We start from the raw sequence: 19,523 nt of genomic DNA on the forward strand, positions 1-19,523 counted from the left end.
TTGTTGATTGTTCACCAAAAATTTACATTTGGTATCTTTGTTTGAAGCATGATATGTGGGAAAAGGTTGAAAAGTTCCAGGGGGCCGAATACTTTCGCAACGCAAGGCACTGCAGCTGTGCCACCCCTTTTTTTTTCTTTGGTTTGGAAACAGCCAAACACAGGCAAGCATTTCGAATGATTGGGGGCCACCAAGAAAGGCATAGTGAGACCCATGTGGCCCCTGCATGTTGTGCACCACTGACTATTCATAAACCAGCTATGCCTTATTTTGCTTTATTTTGCATGTATTTACTAAATCTATGTGTATATGTGTGTGTGTGTGTGTGTGTGTGTGTATATATAATTTTTGAACATGTGTCTCTGTGTATCACCAACCAATCAGGAAGCATCTTTAATTTCACCAGCGCTTTTTAAAAGAAGCTGAGCTGTGATTGGTTGCTATGAGCAACTGTTTTCCCACTCGACAACACCTCAGCAGACACTGACATGGTGGGAGAAATCTAGCATTCCCAGAAACATAAGCTCCCAGCCATTGTCTGCCCCCCAGAAAGGAGCAGAGAGCACATGACAGAAATGACTCCCCGCCCCCCCCCATGCCCATATACCCATCGCACATCCTCCATCCCATCGGCACATCTTCCCTCTTAAAGGGATGTCCAGTGTGGAAGTGAGGGCAAATCCACTCTGCGCTCTGATTCTGACCCCAGGCCCCTCTTAAAGGGATCCACAGTATGGAAGTCAGGGCAATTGCCTTCAAATGCTCTGGCCCTGACCCCAGGCTCTCTTAAAGGGATCTCCTGTATGGAAGTTAGGGCAAATCCCTCAGCGCTCTGACTCTGACCCCTGGATTCTATTAAAGGGAGCATTGGTATGCAAGTCAGGACAAATCCACTCAGCGCTCTGGTTCTGATGCCAGGCCTCTCTTAAAGGGATCCCCAGTATGGAAGTTAAGGCCTTTCCACTCAGCGCGCTGGTTCTGACCCCAAGCTGACGGGATGATGTGGGATATTAGGGGTAGTAGTCCGGTGCCTCTTGCTGATGGGACGAAGTGGGATATTAGGGGTAGTAGTCCGGCGCCTCTGGCTTGATGGGATGATGTGGGATATTAGGGGTAGTAGTCCGGCGGCAGTGACGGGATGATGTGGGATATTAGCGGTAGTTGTCCGGTGGCTATGGCTGATGGGATGATGTAAGATATTAGGGGTAGTAGTCCGGTGGCTTTGATGGGATGATGTGGGATATTAGGGGTAGTTGTCCGGTGGCTTTGACGGGATGATGTGAGATATTAGGCGTAGTTGTCCAGTGGCTATGGCTGATGGGATGATGTGGGATATTAGGGGTAGTAGTCCGGTGGCTTTCACGGGATGATGTGGGATATTAGTAGTCTGGTGGCTCTGGCTGATGGGATGATGTGGGATATTAGGGGTAGTTGTCCAGTGGCTATGGCTGATGGGATGATGTGGGATATTAGGGGTAGTAGTCCGGTGGCTTTGACGGGATGATGTGGGATATTAGTAGTCTGGTGGCTCTGGCTGACAGGATGATGTGAGATATTAGGGGTAGTTGTCCAGTGGCTATGACTGATGGGATGATGTGGGATATTAGGGGTAGTAGTCCGGTGGCTTTGACGGGATGATGTGGGATATTAGTAGTCTGGTGGCTCTGGCTGACGGGATGATGTGAGATATTAGGGGTAGTTGTCCAGTGGCTATGACTGATGGGATGATGTGGGATATTAGGGGTAGTAGTCCGGTGGCTTTGACGGGATGATGTGGGATATTAGTAGTCTGGTGGCTCTGGCTGACGGGACGATGTGGGATATTAGAGTGAATGTGGCTATGCGGAGTGGACGGGGCTATACACTCAGCTTTATATACAGGGTGGTTCAAAAGTAGGTGCACAGTATGTGTAATAGGGTTATGAAGGAGGAGACTTATCGAACACGATGTAGAGTGAAACTGACTCAGTTGCCCTTAGCAACCAATCAGATTCCACTTTTCATTTTTCACAGACTCTTTGGAAAATGAAAGGTGGAATCTGGTTGCTAAGGGCAACTGAGTCAGTTTCACAGATCCAGCTTTCACAGATAAATCTCCCCCAAATCTTTTTTCTCTTCAGATAACCCATAATGGCAAATAATGTAAATACAGATCAAAGAAAATGGATTTTAAAAGAATATTGGAGATCTCAAAATGCTGAAACAGAGCAAATTGGGTTGAAACATTTGGTACTCAAGCCCCAAAGAGACAAACCATTTACTACATTTGTGACAAATTCAATGCCACTGGCTCAATCCTTAATGCTCCATAAACTGGTCAACCCAAAACAGCCTGTACAGAAAATAATAAACAACTTGTTGCTGAAACATTTGTTCAGAGTCCAAAAAAGTCCACCAGAAGAGTCTCTATAGAGCTAGGAATTTCACGAGCTTCCATCATGCGAATCCTGAAATCTATTGGGTGGAAAGCTTATCGTCCACGTCTAATTCATGATTTATTGGAGGATGATCCAGACAGGCGGCTGCAATTTAGTGAGATTATGCTTAACGAAATGGAAGAAAATCCAGTAATTTTAGATAACATTATGTGGAGTGATGAAGCTTCTTTCAAATTATCTGGCCATATTAACAGACATAATTGTATTTACTGGTATAATGAGAACATGCATTTAACCCCTTTCTGTCATATGACGTACTATCCCGTCCATGTGCCATGGGACTTAATTCCCAGGGACGGGATAGTACGTCATAGCGATCAGCGGCGCCCACGTGTCAGCTGATTATCACAGCTGATACCCGGCACAATGTGTCAGGGGCGGTCACGGACCGACCCCGACACGTTAACCCCTTGTACACCGCAATCCAACACGATCGCGGTGTACCGGGGGTTAAAGGGAAGCATCGGCAGGGAGGGGGCTCCCTCCGTGCTTCCCTGAGCCCCCCACAGCAGTGCAATGTGCAGCGCTGCTGCGGGGGGCTCTTTCCCTACAGATCAGCGATCTGTCACAGGACAGTGATGTCCCAACTGGGACAATGTAATAAAGTTAAAATTGGGGTCCAATTTCTCCTGTTACCCTTAGGAAAATAAAAAATTGGGGGCAAAAATATCATTTTTGTGGAAAAAAATGATTTTTTTATTTTCACGCCCAGGCGTTATAAACTTCTGTGAAGCACTTGGGGGTTCAAAGTGCTCACCACACATCTAGATAAGTCCGTGGGGGGTCTAGTTTCCAAAATGGGGTCACTTGTGGGGGGTTTCCACTGTTTAGGTACATCAGGGGCTCTCCAAAAGCAACATGACACCCGCAGACCATTCCATCAAAGTCTGCATTCCAAAACGTCACTACTTCCCTTCCGAGCCCCGATGTGTGCCCATACAGTAGTTTTCTCCCTCATATGAGGTATCAGCGTACTCAGGACAAATTGGACAACAACTTTTGGGGTCCAATTTCTCCTTGTACCCTTGGGAAAATAAAAAAATTGGTGACTAAAAGATCATGTTTGTGGAAAAAATACGATTTTTTTATTTTCACGCCTGGGCGTTATAAACTTCTGTGAAGCACTGGGGGGTTCAAAGTGCTCACCACACATCTAGATAAGTTCCTTGGGGGGTCTAGTTTCCAAAATGGTGTCATTTGTGGGGGGTTTCTACTGTTTTGGTACATCAGGGGCTCTCCAAACGCGACATGGCGTCCGATCTGAATTCCAGCCAATTTTGCATTGAAAAAGTCAAACGGCGCTCCTTCCCTTCTGAGGTCTGCCATGCGCCGAAACACTGGTTCCCCCCCACATATCAGGTATCAGCGTACTCAGCACAATAACTTTTGCAGTCCAATTTCTCCTGTTACCCTTGGTAAAATAAAAAAAATTGAACCTGAAGTATTTTTTTTGTGAAAAAAAGTTAATTGTTCATTTTTTTTTTTTTTTTAAATATTCAAAATATTCCTGTGACGCACCTAAAGTGTTAATAAACTTCTTGAATGTGGTTTTGAGCACCTTGAGGGGTGCAGTTTTTAGAATGGTGTCACTTTTGGGTATTTTCTATCATATAGACCCCTCAAAGTGGCTTCAAATGTGATGTGGTCCGTAAAAATAAAATGGTGTTGCAAAAATAAGAAATCAACTTTTAACCCTTATAACTTCCTAACAAAAAAAAATTTTGGTTCCAAAATTGTGCTGATGTAAAGTAAACATATGTGAAATGTTATTTATTACATTTTTTGTGTGCTGTATCTCTGATTTAAGGGCATAAAAATTCAAATTTGGAAAATTGCGAAATTTTCAAAATTTTCGCCAAATTTCTGTGTTTTTCACAAATAAACGCAAGTTATATGAATGAAATTTTACCACTAACATGAAGTACAATATGTCATGAGATAACAATGTCAGAATCACCGGGATCCATGAAAGCATTTCAGAGTTATAACCTCATAAAGGGACAGTGGTCAGAATTGTAAAAATTGGCCCGGTCATGAACGTGCAAACCACCCTTGGGGCTTAAGGGGTTAACATTAGGGCAACAACTAAGTGAGCCTGGTGTCAATGTTTGGGGTGGTATTTCAAGTTTTGGTGTTTTTGGACCATTTTGTTTTGATGGAACAGTCACACGAGAAAAGTATCTCGAAATTCTAATGAATCAAGTTGTTCCCCAGTTACAGCAACAGCCTAATGCAAATGACCTTTATTTCCAACAAGATGGGGCCCCTCCACATTATTCAAGAGTAGTCCGCGAGTATCTTGATGAATCATTTCCTAATAAATGGATGGGCCGAAGAGGCCCACTTGATTGGCCGGCACATTCACCAGACTTGGCCCCAATGGATTTTTTCTTTTGGGGAGAACTCAAGGACAAAGTTTATAGTCAAAAACCAAAAAGTGTCAGTGATTTGAAAAATTACATAAGAGATGCATTTCAAGAAACTAATACCCAAAGCGACTTGTGCAGAAATGTTTGTCGAAGCGTAAGAGGCAGACTTCAAAGCGGTGAAAATTGTGATGGAAAACAGTTTGAGCACCTGCGTTAATAAAATTTAAGGGCTTTTGTATTATTGTTCATAATAAAATATAATTGTCAATGTTATGCTTGTGTTAGTAAATATAATTTTATATACAAATCAAAATAAATGTTGTTATTTTCTGTCCACCTACTTTTGGACCACCCTATTCTTCATTATAACTTGTTATAACTAACTGTAGTTAGTTACGATGCCCGGGCATCGCTTCAGCCAGTGAATAATATCTATAGGGGCTAATGCGTTTTTCCCAATGTAGCGATATTGCGTTTTCTTCAGTCAGATAACTTGCGAGGACAGTTGCCATAGAGTCCTATAATTGTATACTGTTTATTCTGATTCTTCAGTTCTTCTTTCATACGTGTGGTTTAGCTGAGCAGTCCATGGTATTGGCGGAGTGTGGTTTCTTTTGCAGATACTGTAAAAATGTAGGCTGTGTGCATTCAGGTTAATGTTTCCTCTGATGGGCAAGGTACAAATACCCTGCATAGCTTCTCTTATGAGGTATGTGTGCCTGGAGCCGTGTCTGTAATTGAGCACTCTGTCATTTGTCAAAACTCAAAGATACCGGCTGTGTAGGCTTGAAGAGAATTGTATGGAGTGGCCATGCCTAGAAAGACACTTGTGCCAGTTTGATTCAGTGTAAACCCCACTGGTTTGTCTTTCTCTATAAATATGTAAAATCCTAATTGGCGAAAGCTTATTGGTTGTCACGTAGATTGTCTTAATGCAGAATGCCTACCTGTATAGGAAATGTGAGATTACACAACGTGGAACAGCCTTTGTTTGGGCGCATAGATCTTGCATGAGTGTACAGTGTTTGTAAAGGAAGAACACAGCACTCTGTATGTGTATGTGCTGACTTGTTCCATGGCTCAGCTAACACTAGGTAAATATTAACTGCCCATTTGTGCCAGGACTGAGCAGCCCAATGATTCATGCCATTTATACGCAGCTTTGTATTCCCTTTGCTGGTGGTTTTAAGTATGTTTTCCAAGATTTTACAAAATGTGGCAAAGATATAGAGTGAATAAATGACCTATATTTACTCATTAATGGAGTTGTGCACTACTGAACAACCCCTTTATAATGGCTCCAGTGCTCACGATTAAATAAAACACTTGATACTTGCCTCCCAGAGTGGTGCTGGCAGAGCGTATTTCCACTCTGATGGAAATCTGAAGTAATCATGGGCCACTGATTGGCTGAAGCAGTCACATGACAAAACTGTCTCGTTACAGCCAGGAGCCGCGCTCTGACAGAATACTGAAAGGCTGCAGAGATCCTCGACCATTGAATGGCCAAAGAATTTGTATGACTTAACAATGTCTCATAACAGCTGGGATGCACCCCGCTGACAACACAGGAACAGCTCTGCTTCAGGAGCTAAAAATCATGTGTCTTTATTTTGATGGGCACTGGAACAATTGGGAAGGCGTTCTCTACCAGTGGACAAGACCTTTTAAATTCCCTTTCAGACTTGCAGCAGTCACAATTTAACCCCTTCATGACCCAGCCTATTTTGACCTTAATGACCTGGCCATTTTTTGCAATTCTGACCAGTGTCCCTTTATGAGGTAATAACTCTGGAACGCTTCAACGCATCCTAGCGATTCTGAGATTGTTTTTTCGTGACATATTGGGCTTCATGTTAGTGGTAAATTTAGATCGATAATTTTTGCGTTTATTTGTGAAAAAATCAGAAATTTTGGCGAAAATTTTGAAAATTTCGCAATTTTCAAATTTTGAATTTTTATTCTGTTAAACTAGAGAGTTATGTGACACAAAATAGTTACTAAATAACATTTCCCACATGTCTACTTTACATCAGCACAATTTTGGAAGCAAAATATTTTTTAATTAGGAAGTTATAAGGGTTAAAAGTTGACCAGTGATTTCTCATTTTTACAACAAAATTTACAAAACCATTTGTTTTAGGGACCACCTCACATTTGAAGTCACTTTGAGGGGTCTATATGGCAGAAAATACCCAAAAGTGACACCATTCTAAAAACTGCACCCCTCAAGCTACTCAAAACTACATTCAAGAAGATTATTAACCCTTTAGGTGTTTCACAGGAACTAAAGCAACATGGAAGGAAAAAAAGGACATTTTAATTTTTCCAACAAAAATTTTCTTTCAGCATCAATTTTTTCATTTTCACATGGGCAACAGGATAAAATGGATCCCAAAATTTGTTGGGCAATTTCCCCTGAGTACACCGATACCTCATATGTGGTCAAAAACCACTATTTGGGCGCACGGCAGGGCTCAGAAGGGAAGGAGTGCCATTTGACTTTTTGAATTGAAAATATGCTGGAATATTTAGCGCTTGCCATGTCGCGTTTGGAGAGTCGATGTGTGCCTAAACACTGGAGCTCCCCCACAAGTGACCCCATTTTGGAAACTAGACCCCCCAAGAAACTTATCTAGATGCAAAGTGATCACTTTGAACCCCCAGGTGCTTCTCAAATTGATCCGTAAAAAAAAAAAAGTACTTTTTTTCACAAAAATTATCTTTTAGCCTCAGTTTTTTCATTTTCACATGGGCAACAGGATAAAATGGATGCTAAAATTTGTTGGGCAATTTCTCCTGAGTACACCGATACCTCATATGTGGTCATAAACCACTGTTTGGGTGCACGGCAGGGCCCGGAAGGGAAGGAGCGCCATTTGACTTTTTGAATGGAAAATTAGCTCCAATCGTTATCGGACACCATGTCGCGTTTGGAGATCCCCTGTGTGCCTAAACATTGGAGCTCCCCCACAAGTGACACCATTTTGGAAACTAGACCCCTTAAGGAACTTATCTAGATGTGTAGTGATCACTTTGAACCCCCAAGTGCTTCACAAAAGTTTATAACATAGAGCAGTGAAAATAAAAAATCATTTTTTTTCCTCAAAAATTATTTTTTAGCACGCTATTTTTTATTTTCACAAGGGTAACAGGAGAAATTGGACCCCAAAAGTTGTTGTCCTGTTTGTCCTGAGTATGCTGGTACCCCATATGTGGGGAGGGGGCACTGTTTGGGTGCACGGCAGGGCGCAGAAGAGAATGAGCGCCATTTGACTTTTTGAAATGAAAATTAGCTCCAATCGTTAGCGGACACCATGTCGTATTTGGAGAGCCCCTGTGTGCCTTAACTTTGGAGCTCCCCCACAAATGACCCCATTTTGGAAACTAGACCCCCTAAGGAACTTATCTAGATGCATAGTGAGCACTTTGAACCCCCAGGTGATTCACAGAAGTTTATAATGCAGAGCAGTGAAAATAAAAAATCTTTTTTTTTTCCTAAAAAAAAATTTTTTAGTTGGCAATTTTTTATTTTCACAAGGGTACTAGGATAAATTGGACCCCAAAAGTTGTTTTCCAGTTTGTCCTGAGTACGCTGGTACCCCATATGTGGGGGGGAACCACTGTTTGGGCACACGTTGGGGCTCAGCAGGGAAGTAGTGACATTTTGAAATGCTGACTTTGATGGAATGGTCTGCGGGCGTCATGTTACATTTGCTGAGCCCCTGTGTGCCTAAACAGTAGAAACCCCCCACAAGTGACCCCATTTTGGAAACTAGACCCCCCAAGGAACTTATCTAGATGTGTGGTGAGCACCTTGAACCCCCAAGTGCTTCACAGAAGTTTATAATGCAGAGCCGTGAAAATAAAAAATCATTTTTTTTCCCTCAAAAAAAATGAATTTTAGCACGCAATTTTTTTTTTCACAAGGGTAACAGGAGAAATTGGACCCCAAAAGTTGTTGTCCAGTTTGTCCTGAGTACGCTGATACCCCATATGTGGGGGATGACCACTGTATGGGCACACGTCAGGGCTCGGAAGGGAAGTAGTGACGTTTTGGTATGCAGACTTTGATGGAATGGTCTGCAGGCATCATGTTACATTTGCAGAGCCCTTGATGTACCTAAACTGTGGAAACCCCCCACAAGTGACCCCATTTTGGAAACTAGACCCCCCAAGGAACTTATCTAGATGTGTGGTGAGCACCTTGAACCCCGAAGTGCTTCACAGAAGATTGTAACGCAGAGCCATGAAAATAAAAAATCTTTTTTTTTTCCTCAAAAAAATGAATTTTTAGCTCGCAATTTTTTATTTTCACAAGGGTAACAGGAGAAATTGGACCCCAAAAGTTGTTGTCCAGTTTGTCCTGAGTATGCTGATACCCCATATGTGGGGAGGGACCATTGTTTGGGCACACGTCGGGGCTCGGAAGGGAAGTAGTGAAGTTTTGAAATACCGACTTGATCGAATGGTCTGCGGGCATCATGTTACGTTTGCAGAGCCTCTGATATGCCTAAACAGTGGAAACCCCCCAGAAGTGACCCCATTTTGGAAACTAGACCACCAAGGAACTTATCTAGATGTGTGGTGAGCAGCACTTTGAACCCCCAAGTGCTTCACAGAAGTATATAACGCAGAACCGTGAAAATAAAAAATCTTTTTTTCCTCAAAAAATGATTTTTTTAGCCTGCAATTTTTTATTTTCACAAGGGTAACAGGAGAAATTGGACCCCAAAAGTTGTTGTCCAGTTTGTCCTGAGTACGCTGGTACCCCATATGTGGGGAGGAACCATTGTTTGGGCACACTTCAAGGCTCGGAATGGAAGTAGTGACGTTTTGAAATGCAGACTTTGATGGAATAGTCTGCGGTCGTCATTACGTTTGCAGAGCCCCTGATGTGCCTAAACAGTGGAAACCCCCCACAAGTGACCCCATTTTGGAAACTAGACCTTCCAAGGAATGTATGTAAGATGTGTTGTGAGCACTTTGAACCCCCCAAGTGCTTCACAGAAGTTTACAATGCAGAGACGTGAAAATGAAAAAATCATTTTTTTCCACAAAAATAATTTTTTAGCCCCAATTTTTTATTTTCCCAAGGGTAACACGAGAAATTAGTCCCCAAAAGATGTTGTGCAATTTTTCCTGAGTACGCTGATACCTCATATGTTGGGGTAAACCACTGTTTGGGCACACGTCAGGGCTTGGAAGGGAGGGAGCACCGTTTGACTTTTTGAATGCAAAATTGGCTGGAATCAATGGTTGCACCATGTCGCGTTTGGCGACCCCCTGATATGCCTAAACAGTGGAAACCCCTCAATTCTAACTCCAACCCTAACCCCAACACACCCCTATCCACAGCCCTAACCCTAACACATCCCTAACCACAAGCCTAACCCTAATTCCAACGCTAACCCTAATTCCAACCCTAACCCTAATTCTAACCCTAATTCCAACCCTAACCCTCTTTCCAATCCTAACCCTAACCCTCTTTCCAATCCTAACCCTAACCCTCTTTCCAATCCTAACCCTAACCCTCTTTCCAATCCTAACCCTAACCCTCTTTCCAACCCTAACCCTCTTTCCAACCCTAACCCTCTTTCCAACCCTAACCCTCTTTCCAACCCTAACCCTCTTTCCAACCCTAACCCTCTTTCCAACCCTAACCCTCTTTCCAACCCTAACCCTCTTTCCAACCCTAACCCTCTTTTCAACCCTAACCCTCTTTTCAACCCTAACCCTCTTTTCAACCCTAACCCTCTTTTCAACCCTAACCCTCTTTTCAACCCTAACCCTAACCCTCTTTTCAACCCTAACCCTAACCCTAATGGAAAAATAAAAATAAAAATATTTTCTTTATTTTATTAGTTCTGCCTACCTATGGGGGTGATAATCGGGGGGTTTATTTACTTTTTCTTTCATTTTGATCACTGTGAGAGTGATCAAAATGAAAGAATGGAATCTGCAGCCGGCAGATTCGGGCGGGCGCACTGCGCATGCGCCCGCCATTTTCTAAGATGGCGGCTCCCATGAACTGGACCCGCCGGACACCGGGAGCGACGGGAACTTAGAAAGTGCCGGGGGAGGGGTGAGGGGGGGATCGGACGCTGGCGGGGAGCAGAGGGAATGGGAGGGGGGCAGATGATGACAGCGGCGGCAGATCGCCGCTGTCATTCAGTTGCGGGGGGGGCGATCGCCGGTGGGGGGGGTGGAATCGGTGTCTCCAGCCATGTCCGATGCTACAGCAGCATCGGCCATGGCTGGATTGTAATATTTCATCAATTTTCATTGATGAAATATTACTATCGCTCTGATTGGCTGTTTCACTTTTAACAGCCAATCAGAGCGATCGTAGCCACGTGGGGGCGAAGCCACGCCCCCTGTGGCGAAGAACAAAGCCCCCTGTATCTGCGGGTCGGGTGACCTTTCAGTGACCTACGTCACCCGACCCGCAGGGGGGCTTTAAAGTCATGACGCCACATAGGCGTCATGGGTCGTTCTGACACGACTTTTCATGACGCCTACGTGGCGTCAAAGGTCGTGAAGGGGTTAATACAGTTAATCGTTGCAGCAAATCACTGCATTTGGCAGTCACACTTCATATTTTGATAGTCCAGAAATACTTCATCAATAAGAAATGCACCTCTAAGGGTAACATGCACACTATCAGGAATTGGCAGTGCTTTGGATGCAGCACAAGTCCGCTTTTGAATGTAGGTGAATCAGCATGTGTTTATTGAACCATGCGGAATCACCGCACTCAATACATTGTAAGCGTGAGATTTATCTTGTGGAGGCTCGCGTCTCTGCAAGATAAATAGACATGCTGCGGACTGGAGAGACGCACCGCATGTCCGTCTCTGCGGGTGAGCCGCTGGCATCTCTGGAGGCACAGTGGACATGGGATTTCTTGAAATCCCATCCACTATGCTGTAAAATCTGGATGCTGTGGGTTGGACTCTGCACAAGTACGCCGCGTCCATCCCGCAGCATTTACTGATCGTGTGCACATACTCCAACACGTTACAAAATCAGGTCAAATCATTGTAACTAATTCAATTTAAACATGCTTTTTTCATGTACTTTGTATGTCTTTAATAAATGACTGATTTGTCAGGACAATGCTGACCAAGTAACATGCAATTAGAATTTTTTTTTTTTTATTCTCAATTCCTTCTTGGTTTTCAGGGAGGTAGATGAGATGATTATATTTCCCCTAGATGTAGGTGTTGTTGTAATTAGGTTCTGTTCGAGCAGCAAAAAAGCAGAACTACTGTAATGCAAAAGACAGAATAGTAAAAGGTCAGTCATGAACAGCTTCCTTTGAATTGGTGAATTCAAGGGTCCATTGAGTTCCTGTCGTAGTGTCTGTCATTTTACCAGGAAAAAAAGCCATAGCATTCTGTACTACTAGTCCAATATATAGCCCCATTAGTCTGTGCGTGTCTCTCTCTTAGGGTCAGAAATGGTGGACATAATGCTACCTTCTCATGAGTTATGGTGAGTTTTTGATGTTTCGGGTTCTCTGCATCTATAACGTTACTTGCATTTTTTTTTATTTTTTTTTTTTAAAGGGAACCTGTCAGGTCCCTCATGCCCCCAGAACCAGCAGCAGTTGTGTCTACATATGTAATTACCCTGCCTAACAGTCCATTTATTACTTTTTCTAAAAATCTGTTTATACATGTAAACTATTTCTAAAGTCCATATAAGATATGTAAATGAGGGCCTTAACTAGTCCATGGGGGCGTAAGTGTCTCCAAGACTATTTTGCCCACTTCGATGTTATCACGCCCCTGTGGGCATGATGACATGACTTACAAGCGCCAGCGCTAGCGATATACTTATCTCGCACATGCGAGTGGCTTCTTTCCCTCACTGCATTCATCCTGTATGCATGCCAATCTTCTGAACATGCACAGTGTGCTTCTCTGAAGCTGGCACCGTACACCCGACTTCAAAGGATAAATGCTATCGGCATAGAAGAACTCAAAATCTGTTCAGTACATATTTGGTGGGCTAGAGCAGCGTAAGCATTGAAACTTTCCAGTTAATGATAAAGTTCTATCACTTATCAAAAAGCGAGTGGAAGAAGCAAAAAAGAAAGTGTATCTTTACCCTTCACATCTTCCTTTTGAGGAAGACTCCTCTGTTAGGCTGGTTTCACATTAGCATTTTTTTGCGCAGCGTTTCCATGCGCATGTATCATGCGTACCTATGTTTAACATGGCGTGCGCATGGTCTTGCGTTTGTACGCGTTTGTATGCGTTTTTTCAAGATATGCATCTAGGAGTGGCAGACGCAACCTGTTGCATTTTTGGGTCCGCCGAAAGACGTTAAAAAAATGCATGCGCACGGAATGCGACAAAATAGCGCATTACAGTCTATGGGAACGCAGGCGTGTGCATGGACATACGTTCGCCTGCGTTTTCGTGTGCATGCGTTTTTGGCGTAAACATGTGGACACTGGTTTTAACCCCTAGAGAACGAATGTGCATAAAAAAGCAAACGCATGCAAAAACACATGATGCGTTTTTTTGCATGCATTTCTATTGCGCACGATGCGCTGCGCAAAAAACGCTAATGTGAAATTAGCCTTATATGGGATAAGGCTCCAAAAATTGATGAGTCAATTTCAAAACTAAAAAAAAAATTTTTTTGGCCCTTTGGAGGTATGAGACTACAACCGTAAGTGTTGATCCCTACTCGATCTCTTTTCATCCCCTTCTTTTTACCCTGCCATCCAACCACTCTCTGCGCCACCTCTGTGCACACATTTAGCAGCCGCCGACTGTTGATTGGTGACGCCCGGGCGTTATAAACTTTATTGAAACACTAGGGGGGTTCAAAGTGCTCACCACACATCGAGATAAGTTCCTTAGGGGGTCATTTGTGGGGGTTTCCACTGTTTAGGCACATCAAGGGCTCGTCAAAAGCGACATGGTGTCCGATCTCAATTCCAGACAATTTTTGTTTGAAAAAGTCAAAGAGTGCTCCTTCCTTTCCGAGTCCTGCCGTGCGCCCAAACAGTGGTTCCTCCCCACATATGCGTACTCAGGACAAATTGGACAACAAGTTTTGGGGTCCATTTTCTCCTGTTATCCTTGGGAAAATAAAAAATTGTTGCCAAAAGGTCATTTCTCCTTCGCCTCATTGGGGGACACAGATACTGTGGGTGTAAACTTCTGCCGCTAGGAGGCTGACACTAAGTGGGAAAAAAAAAGGTTAGCTCTTCCTCCGTCGTATACACCCTCACCCCTATTGCGGGCGGAACTCAGTTTTTTGCTAAGTGTCCATGGAGGCACACACGTCTGGTTTTGCTCCAGACTTTTTTTTTTTTTTTTTTTATTTGTTCCCATGAAGATGAGACAGCGGCAACGGACCCTATTGAAAGGGTCCGATCTCCCCAAACCATCAACGGGCAAGCACGTGTTGAGTATCGTCTCCACGTATGCTCTCCCGCACCGTGGGACATATCTGGGCCGTTTTCCCCAGACCCTTTTTTATTTTATTTTTACCGTCTATGAAGATGAGACATGGGCAACGGATCCTATTGAAAGGGTCTGATTATCCCAAACCATCAACGGGCGAGCACGTGCGAGTGTCCCTCCACGTATCCTCACCTGCGAAGTGGGAAACAATGCCGGACTTAGCCCTGACCACCCCTAGGTATTGAAACCATGGGCTGTACAGAGGCACAAGACTAGTCCGTGCGGCCCCCACTGCTCCACCAATGCTTAGACTGCGGTGCTGCAAGGCGGCGGACGGTCCCTCTCCACCCCCTGAAGGGATTAAATGGAGCTAGGGTGCCTGCACCATGCTATTTTGTCAAGGCCCACTCACATACCTGAGCTGGGAAGCTGAAGAGGATCATCAGTGAGGAGAGGCCCTGGGAGGGCACCTGCGGCGAAGATCCGAGCTGGAGCCCTTAGCTGCAGAGCGGTGCGGAGAAGCCCGCGCCAGTAAGTAGCGCCATTTTTTGTGGCGCCATGGAGTCCCCCGTCGCGGGAATTGGGTAAATTGAGGCCGCGACCGGAAGTTCCGCCTCCGGGCCGCACATCACTTCTGGAGGCCCGCCCCCCAGGCCTGGGCAGCGGGGGATAAATTTAGTCCCCGGCTTTGGAGCGCGGCTGGCCCGCAGACCCGGAAATACCGCCCCTGGACCGGTTTATATGCTGGCGGTCTGCCCTACAGCTGGTGGCGCGAGATTTTTGTGCGGAGGCGTCCATAAACGGGGGGGCACAGGACTGGGGTAAGTGCTGCCCGGGAGACCACGGGGAAAACGAGGTGCTACCTCCTTCCCCCTATCCCCAGCAGGGGACAGATACGGCATGTCCGAAGAAGCAGCATGCATCTCTTGTCGGGCTGCGTTTCCGCGGGCGCAGAGCAAGCGATTATGCAAAGCCGGCGACTCCAAACGCGCCCAGGAGCCCTCCCCTACGACCAAACCCACAATGCTGGTGTGGGCAGACCGCAGAGGACAAGGCTCGGGATTCCCGCTGCGCAGCGCCCGGAGCCTGACGCCTAACAGAACCTCAGTGTCCATCCTCCTCTGCGATCAAGGTGCCAAGCCCCCCAGAGTGGCTTCTATCACTGTCACAGGTCATGCAATTGAGTCCCTTCAGGCCTCAGATGGGGGCAGGGACAGTGGCTTGCCGGCCTTAGCGGGGACCTCCACCTCACAAGAGCCTTTCACCTGCAGGTGCCGCTCTCACTTCAGGCAGACCCGAGGGAAATGAATCCACACGGTGTCACCCAGTCCATCCGGTGCCTTGGCATCCGTAAGTTCTGCTTCTCGCTCCCCGTCACCAGTGGTTGATAGCGAGCAGACCTCAGAATTTGACTCAGACGAGCCCCTTGACCTGGATACTCCAGCGTCAAGTGAAACAGTGGACAGCCTCATAGAAGCTGTCAATCAGACCTTGAGGATTGAGGATGATCCTGCAGCGGCTACGGGGCATGAAGTGGCATTTAAGCAAGTGAAGCGCCCGCACAGGATTTTTTCCTCACCCTGAGTTTGAGGACATAGTGCAGCGGCACAGAGCGTCCAGACAGGCATTTCTCGGATCAAAAGGCACTCGAAACAAGGTATCCGTTTGCTCCAGACCTCCATAAAAAATGGATGGAATCCCCGATGGTGGATCCTCCGGTTTCACGTCTAGCCACTAAGACCCTGCTATCTGTCCCTAGTGTTTCCTCAATAAGGATCCCACGGGATCGCCTTATAGAGAGCTTAGCTCGCTCAGTATATGAGGCGTCAGGGTCAGCGCTCGCTCCCTCATTCGCAGCAACTTGGGTAGCCAAGGCTATGATATCCTGGTCAGAAACATTAAACAAGGTCGGCCTGGAGCAGGTCAGTTGGCGATGGACAGAGACTATGTAATCAATGCGTCTTTGGATGCGGACAATTGCTCAGCCCTATGGTTAAGGACATGGCAAGCCGATTCTACTTCTAAGAAGTCCTTGACTTCCTTGCCTTATCAGTGCGGCCACCTATTTGGGAAGAAGTTGGATCAACTTATCTCCGACTCCACAGGAGGAAAGAGCGGGTCTCTCCCTCAACAAAGGTCAATGCTTTTTCGTCACCCGTTTTTCAGTCACGTTTCCGGGGTTGGGTGGACTACAGCGGCCAATTCCGCCGCCTCAGGCCGCCCCAACCAGGATAGGGAGCGGCAGGTCTCATATAGAGCCAACCCATTGGGGAGAATGCATACTCAGCAGCCCTGATCGAGGGGATCCAGATCCCAAAGATCGTCGGCCAAATGACTCAAGGCCTTTACCAGATGACACCGGCAAGGTGGGCGACCGCCTACTCTGGTTTCACCACGTCTGGGTCAATGTCGCTCACGGCGCATGAGGAAAGGAATTGGTGGCCTCAGGTTACAGATAGAATTAGTCAGATATCCTCCAAGACGGTTTTTTCTTTCCCGGCTTCCCAGGGTGGATACCCAGGCAAGGGCTCTATTGGGAGCCATCAAATCGCTCCAGCACAATGGAGTCATTGTTCCAGTGCCGGAACACGAAAGAGCTCAGGGGTTCTATTCCAACCTTTTTGCAGTTCCCAAAAATGGCGGGTTTGTCAGGCCTGTTTTGGACCTGAAGCTTCTGAACAAATTCATCAGGATCAGACATTTCCAGATGGAGTCTCTCCGTTCAGTCATATCGGCCATGGAGCAGTGAGAATACTTGGCCTCAATAGACATCCAGGACGCATATCTGCATATTCCCATTTTTCCTCATCAGAGGTTTCTACGCTTCACCATCGGCGATCAACATTTTCAGTTCGTAGCGCTACCCTTCGGGCTAGCCACGGCTCCCATAGTGTTCGCAAAGGTTATGGCAGTTGTCATGGCCACACTGCATTCTCGAGGCATAGTCGTCTTGCCTTATCTGGACGACCTCTTGGTCAAGGGCCCATCAATACAGGCATGCGAGGAAAAGGTCAACCTCATGCTAAATACTCTTGCCCGCTTAGGATGGTTGGCAATGCAAATAATTCATCCCTTGTGCCAGCTCAGAGGATCTCCTTCCTAGGAATGATCTTCGACACTTGCCGAGGGTTGGTAATTCTCCCTCAGGAAAAGGCACTAGCTCTCTGGCAGGGAGTCCGGACACTTCGCCAACCAGTCCGTCATACCATCCGATCAGGGATGAGGATTATAGGGAAAATGGTGGCGGCAAAGGAAGCGATACCTGTCGCCCAGTTCCACCTTTGCCCCCTGCGGCACGCCCTCTTGTCAGCCTGGGACAAGAATCCTTTCATGCTCGATCGGCGGTGCCGACTGTTCTCTCAAATCATGCAGTCGCTCGGATGGTGGATAACCAGTTCCTCTCTGGCCCAGGGGAAACTTCCCCCCCAGATCATTGGCTGGTAATGACAACCGACGCCAGTCTCCTCGGTGGGGGAGCGGTGTTTCGCCACCACACAACCCAGGAACGGTAGTCACCACAGGAGGCACGCCTCCCGATCAACTTATTGGAGATACAAGCAATTCGGCTGGCTCTGCAGAAGTTTCATCACTTTCTAGCAGGCTGCCCCATCCGGATTCAATTGGACAGCGCCACGGCGGTGGCTTACATAAATCATCAAAGGGGCACCCGCAGCAGAGCAACCATGCGCGAGGTGGGGCTCATTCTTCAGTGGGCCGAAGCAAACCACTCGGTGATTTCGGCTGTCCACATTCCGGGGCGTGGAAAATTGGGCCGCAGACTTTCTCAGCCGGCAGGGTTGTGCATCCGGAGAGTGGTCTCCCATATCTATTTCCCCCGCTGCCACTACTTCCGAGGGTCATCAAAAAGATCAGGACGGAAGTGGTGCCGGTGATTCTGCTGGCCCAGACTGGCCCTGTCGAGCTTGGGACGCAGATCTAATGCAGCTGCTCGCCGACGTTCCTTGGCGCCTGCCAGAGCGCCCAGATCTACTGTCTCAAGGGCCGATTTGCCACCCGAACTCAGGGACCCTGTGTTTGACGGCATGGCCGTTGAATCTTGGATTCTAGCGCAGGCAGGGTTTGGGAGCGAGGTGGTCGCTCCAATGATTAGCACCCGGAAGCCTGCTTCAGCACGAGTTTACCACCACACCTGGAAGATGTTCTTTGTTGTTGAGGCCGCGGTGTTTCTCCGCTGAGATTCTCGATCCCCAACATCTTGGCTTTCCTCCAGTCGGGCTTAGAGAGCCCGGATAGCTCAGTCGGTAGAGCATTAGCCTCGGGCTTTGACCCAGGTTCCCTCAAGAGACAAATATCGGCCTTATCCGCCTGCTCCAGCGTAGAATTGCTACCAATTTGCAGGTGAGGACTTTTCATCCAGGGAGTCTCCCACTTGGTACCTCCCTATAAGGCACCTATGGAAGCCTGGGACCTTAACATGGTCCTAAGTGTTCTGCAAGAAGCTCCATTTGAACCGCTTCAGGATGTCTCTTTGAGGTACCTTTCCTGGAAAGTGATGTTCCTAGTGGCCATCACTTCCATCAGGCAGGCTTCAGAGCTGGCGGCCCTATCCTGCTGAGCTCCGTTCCTCACTTTCCATAAGGATAAGGTGGTCCGCAGACCAGCCCCTCCTTTTCTGCCGAAAGTCGTGTCCTATTTTTCACATTAATGAAGATGTTTTGCCTTCATTTTGTCCAGCACCGGTGCACCGTGTGGAAAAGGCTCTTCACACGTTAGACCTGGTAAGAGCCTCCGGAGGTACGTATCGCGGACATCACCCTTTCGTCAAACGAAAGGGTGATGGAAGAGACTCGCTGCCTCAAAATCGACCATTGCCAGATGGATTCGTTTGACTATTCAGGAGTCCTACTGCATTAGAGGCAGGGATCAGAGCGCACTCTACTCGGGCATTGGGCGCCTTTTGGGTGCTTCGGCACCAGGCTTCGACAGAACAGGTTTGCAAGGCAGCAACCTGGTCCAGCCTGCGCACATTTGCCAAACATTATATTATCCATGCTCAGGCCTCGGCGGATGCGAACCTGGGTAGAAGGATTCTCCAAGCAGCGTTGGCGCACCTTTTAAACAAGAGGTGCTTGTAGCTTGGATCGGTGAGACAATCTTCCACCCAGGGACTGCTTTAGGACCTCCCACAGTATCTGTGTCCCCCAATGAGGCAAAGGAGAAACATGGATTTTTGTGATAACTCACCGTAAAATCCTTTTCTCCGAGACACTCATTGGGGGACACAGCACCCACCCTATTAGCCAGTTGGCTCTGTTTTTGTTTAGTTA

The 19,523-nt window shown here is 46.5% G+C and overlaps 1 protein-coding gene across 3 annotated transcripts in view; it reads left to right on the top strand.

Annotated features, from left to right (window-relative positions):
- The window catches only part of PHACTR4 (phosphatase and actin regulator 4), a 116,319-nt gene that overhangs the window by 12,255 nt on the left and 84,541 nt on the right, over positions 1–19,523 (top strand). The window lies entirely within an intron of this gene.

The sequence above is a fragment of the Dendrobates tinctorius genome, unplaced genomic scaffold, assembly GCF_039654945.1.
Source record: "Dendrobates tinctorius isolate UK_male_01 unplaced genomic scaffold, ASM3965494v1 ptg000015l, whole genome shotgun sequence".
Classification (NCBI taxonomy): domain Eukaryota; kingdom Metazoa; phylum Chordata; class Amphibia; order Anura; family Dendrobatidae; genus Dendrobates; species Dendrobates tinctorius.